Here is a 6000-nt window from a genome sequence, read left to right on the forward strand (position 1 = left end):
TCTTGCTTGCTAAGAGATTATTGACCTCCTCTGAGGTGTGCAATGAGGTGCCAGAGTGACAAGATAATTGTTTCTCTTCTCATTTGTTTTACACCTCTGTGTTTTCTTGATTTTTTTTTTTTAAATTATTGGCACAGAGCCATTATAAAGGTTAGGGTAACCATTGTGATTGTGTTTATTCACACTTAAATCACCACCAGAGGAAGTGAAGAGCATGAGCACCAATAAGTCAGTTTTGGCTTTGTTCATTAGATCAAGCAAACCTATATTTCCTCATTTTAGTAAGTTATGTGCATAAAGTGTGAACTGTTATGTGGTTTGATTAAAGTTCCTTCAAAAGGTGAGACAGCTGGAAAAACATCATTGAATCACATCCTGTTCCATTTACACACACACACACACACACACACACACACACACACACACACACACACACACACACACACACACATACACACACACACACACACACACACACACACTCGGTCATAATATTACTGACTAAAACTGATTTTAAACAAATGCATTCCCTATCAGGTATGTTATATTCCAAACATTCATCTATAATTAAGACTGATTAATTGAGATCAATGCATCCACCCATCACCACTGTTACAGCTGAGGTAAAGAAGGGCTTTCCACCTCACCCCTGATGCCACCACTGCAACTACAGACACAACTTTTAATTTGACATGCTTTTATTGACTTTGAGCCTCTAATGCTGAAATAGTCCAAGTTAGAAATGGAATCATATTTTTTCTTCCTCAAGCCGAGGAAGTAGTGGGCTCTTTTCCAGATAGAGGCCTTCTCCTTCTTCTTCTTCTTCTTCTTCTTCTTCTCTGGAGTCTTCTTATCTGGAGTCCTCTCCTCAGAGACTTTGTTCTTCTCCAGGAGTTCAGATGCCTGTATAGTCTCCTCCTCACAGACCTTGCCCTCCAGTATTTCCAGCATCTCTCTGTCTCAGAGGTATCTTGTTGCAGGAGTTTGATCTGGGTATCCTCTTCAGCCTTCAGCCTCTGGATTTGCTCCTGGTACTCTGACACCCCTTCAGCATGAGTCTTCCTCTCTTTCTCCAATTGCTGCTGAAGGATGTCATTCTTATGTATGAACCATTCAATGTCTCCAGCTCAGTCCTCCTGATGGAGAGCTGTGTGACTGTTTGTTCCTGAGAGGAAATATGTTTCTTGGCACTTTGGCGCTGAGTTTTTAGCTCTTCAACCTGCTTGATCAGAACCTCCTTGTCTGTCCCGATGAAAATGATGGAAATGTGCAGCCTGGCCCAGAGCTGATCGATTCAGTCTCAAACCTACCTTGTATTTCTGTCTGAAGATATTCACTAAGACTGATCCTGTCAGAACAGTTACTGGAGAATATACAGAACTCCTGATGTGAGAATACACAGAAAATAACTCAATCCTCTGTGTATTATGACAGCAGCAGCAGGCCCAGGAAAGCCACAGAGATATCACATGATTCACATCAGAGAACTCACCACTGTGAGTTTCACATTTGCAGTTTAAAGTGAACTGTCTCCAACAGTATTTACCATAACCACAATCTGTCTCTCACTTTAAAATGAACATAGTTACCATGCGCAGATATTGTAGAATGAACAAATCAAAGCATTGCAGATTATAAAAACACTGAACCTAATTTTGTGTTTTCTCTGCTGATACAGTTGTAACATCATGTCATCATGTGTGCTCAGCAAGTCCAGCTTCCTCTAAACATGACGCCACTTTGTCATTACTGGAATCATTGAAGTGAAATACACAGCTCTTTTAGTGAGTTGCTGATAGACATGAAAGGAAGGAGAAGAAAGTGGAACATTAACTAAAGAGTATAAAGTAAGTAGATACCTGAAAAACAGCTGAGCAGCAGCTGGCAGTCTGGTTTTTGCTGACCTCCAGTGGTTTACCTCCTCACCTTGCTGCACTGATGCTGTCAGTACATCATGATGTCACTGCTGGGTGTGATCACAGGTTCAATAGAGCACACTACCACATGATCGGAGGTGACAGCAAGAAAAATGTGTCACTGGTCCTGTTTCATATACAGTACAAAGGCTCCATCATCAATCATCATGATAACATCAACATAATTATGGGAATAATATGAGGGAATTATTCTATACACAGTAATGGGATCATTGTTAAAACAATTTGCTGTTTTAATGAGACAGACAGTCAGAGAATGAATGTTTGACAGCTTTGTGGTCAGTGATGTTCTCTAAATGTCAACATGTGATGCTAAGTCACCAGCAGGTAAGATCTTCCTCTTGAAAAGATATGTCTCACAACACACTTACTTTATTTCATTTATTTCATTATGGCTATTTTGAGTTTTTCATTTTATTATATACAGTATGTTCTTATTTTACCTTATTCATATACCAGGACCTGAGTATGGTATTTCGTTCTCTTTCATGTATCTACATTGCTGGAATGACAATAAAAATCTTAGAATCTTTCAAAAAAAAAAAAAAAAACCCAGAAAACAGGAAATGCAGTCAAACTTTTATTTTGACTCAACTATTCAGTATTAATCACCATTAAACTTTAATTAACTTTCAAATAACCTTTAATCACACAAAGAAATATAATGGTTAGTGTGGTCGATATACTGTACGTCTGGCTTCCATCCTCCTGATGAGCAGGTTGGTACACTGTGTGGTAGCTCCTGTCATCAGTGTATGAATGTGAGTGAATGGGTGACATGGTTTTGGTGACATTTTCTTCTAAACACATTAAATAGGTCATAAATGTATTTCTAAAAAAGGTGTAAAAAGCATTTCAACCATTTAGATTTGAATTGTGGAGCTAGGCTTCACAAACTGTGTTTCAACATTTCTGTTTTCAGGGTTTAGTGGGAGGGTCTGATTAGCATAAACCCTCCCCTGCTGCTATAGAGGTATAAATACATTCAGCACACACTACTACTACTACAGTCTACAGTTAGCCAGTTAGCTGAGTTGACGCCGTGCTAGCAGCCGAGTTAGCCGCCGAGCTAGAGTGTCCATGTTTCTGGTAGAGGTGGTGACTTTGATTGACAGGTGACACTTGGTAGGGGGCGGGGTTTCAGCGAACTCGGCGGGCACGCCCACAGCATTTGGGAGCAGAGAAAGAGTCTGATTTTTACACAACTTTGAAGCCTAATTTCATATATTTGGTGATTTTTTAATCATTCAAATTTGGCAGGGTGGTTAACAACACACTTTTCTGTGGTATGTCAAACTCAGAACACTTATTTATTCTTACTTTACACAGACTTTAAGTTTAAATGGTTTGACCAGCCAGTATACAGGACAGTGTTAGCAAACGTGTTAGCACACACACTCAGAGGTGAGGAGACATGGACACAGTAGGACAAGGTGTTTATTGCAGGGAGGTGGGAAATGGGATGTAGGTTTGGGAAGCTTGGACTGGTAGCTGGGAACCTGGGCTGATGAGACAAGAGACAGGTGACATGGACCAGAACAGATGGGACTGCAGGGGACAGGCGACAGGGTTAGACCAGGGAGACAGGCCACAACAACATAACAGGATAAATGACTTGAAGAATGACTAGTGGAGAGGCCACAATCTGCCAGTGTGGATGTGGCAGGGCTGAGTAGAAGTAGAGGTCTGGACGCAGCTGGTGGGGCTCGGCTCTGACTCCATCACACCTGTCTCCACCCACACAGCTCACACACACAGGAAGACAGAGCGTGACAGCCACTGGAGGAGTGACAACAGGTCAGGAGACACCTTTATTTTCACTATTTTGTACTTTATAGAACAATATTGAATATCAAATGTGGAACACGTGGAAATATGTAGTGAATAACATTGGTTAAGTCTTTTAGGGGTTATTTTGTAACACTTCAGGTACATACTGTCCAAAAGGTGCCTGTGTCCATGGCAACCTGAGCAAATGTGGTGGGGACACAGGGAAGTCCCCAATGAATTCTGTCACTACTGTCCCAAAAGAAATATACACAGAAATGACAAATCCAGTTTCAAGATTCCCTAAAACTATAAATTCCCTTGTTTGGACTCTGGTGAATCTAAAAACCATGTCAAAAACATAACATTATAGCACTTAAACAAAACATAACATTTCTAAATATTTCAATTTTTCTGCATTTTGGGCCACTTTAGGAAAAATTAAGATATTTGTGGTGTTTTTACAGCTGTCAAATGTCAAAATTGGTCAAAAAGTGTGTAATATTTTATATAATTATCTGGAATAATTTCAAGAATTTTGAAAGTTTTTTCAAGTACAGTCACAAAAACCATCAAACACATTGATGAATGTGGCTCTCATGAAGACCGCCTCAGGATAAGAAGACAGAGTTCTCTGTGATACAAAGCCAAACTTGTTTGCTAGAAATGACATTCATATACAGCTAAACTGGATTCTATTCACAGGTGAACTTTTTTTTATTGAATGAAGCAACATGTATCGCTCTAAAGTCAAAGTGAGGAGGTGGATGGGGAATGTGTTATTTAAATGTTAACAAAGATGCACTTCTCTCTGTCAACTTAAACAAGTTCTGCCAGTGTCTAACCCTAACCCTAAAACTTTTATTATTGTTGTAGTTTATACGTTTTCTTATGATGTTGAGATAGAACACAATATAGCCAGTATTACATTTCTAGTAAAACATATGTGCTGTTGCAGTTTAATTGTATATTACCATCATTTCTAGGTGACATTGTTGCCAGATGATACATTTAGAGTTAGAAATTGAGAGGTAACAGCACTTCAGATTGCAGCCTACATCAATACTTCCCATACTTCCAAACGTGTGACTGGTACTGTATGTTCCCCTCATGTAACATAAGGGAGGTTGGTTCTGTCTCTGTTGAGGTCAGTCAAGTTATGCAAGTTTGCTTTATTTTGAGTTCTGTTCTGTTGATCTCTTTCAGGGCTTTATTTAGTTAATAGTTACAATTTCTCTGTTCTTTTTGAATAAATAAAAACCCACATTTTGAAACTACAAAAGCCTCATCTGATGTCTAGTTGTTTGGTCTCTGACTAACACAATTGGATAAAAAAGGGAAGAACCTGAATAAATAAGTGCAGAGACATACAGTAGTGGTTTTCATACAAGTCACATGAATGGTTTGTTGTCAATAAAATGATTTTGATCACCAGATCTCAACCCAAATGAACAACTATGACAGATGTTGGGGCGATGTACTCTCCATCACCAGGTGGAACAACACCTCAAAGTCCTGCCTGTGTACACACACGACACACCCTGACCTCTTCGAACAGAGCATTTCCTGAACTGGAGGAAATGTTACCAGTGAACATACTGTAATCCTAGCAGCAGCTTTTATATATAGTTGATCACCACTCTAACCCTAACCCTAACCCCCAAACTCTATCACCAAGTCAAGTCAAGTTAAAATGTATTTATATAGACCAAAGTGCTGTACAAGCTTAAAACACTAGATACAATAAAATAACTATTATGAGTAAGATTAGCCATAAAAAAACCATAGATAAACTATAAATCACTTTAAACACAACAGATAAACTATGATAATATGATAAAAGCAGAATGTAATGACACAATAATAGTCAGGATGTCAAGCTCAACTACGATTAAAAACCAACGCAAAGGATGATCATTTAAAACTTTCCATAGTCTAAGCAGTTCAGGTATAGTAGACAAAGGCTCTGTCTCCTCTGTTTCTGAGCCTGGACCTCAGTGCTCTAACTGGAGCATGATGCTGCAAAAACTGAGTTAGATAGACTGGTGCCAGTCTGTTTAAAGCTTTAAAAACAAGTCATAAAACCTTAAACTGGATCCCGAAATGGACAGGGAGCCAGTGTAGAGAGGCCAGAACTGGTGTGATGTGATCATGTCGTCTCTTCCCAGTCAGGAGACTAATGCTAATGAACATATGAATCACTCTCTCACATTCATTCAGAGGAAGATAGAAGTCTCAGCTAAAAGAAACTTGTCTTTACAACTGAACTGATCTGAAGATGTGTCAAAAAACACCA

The sequence above is a fragment of the Scomber japonicus genome, chromosome 12 (assembly GCF_027409825.1).
Source record: "Scomber japonicus isolate fScoJap1 chromosome 12, fScoJap1.pri, whole genome shotgun sequence".
NCBI classification, from domain to species: Eukaryota; Metazoa; Chordata; class Actinopteri; order Scombriformes; family Scombridae; genus Scomber; species Scomber japonicus.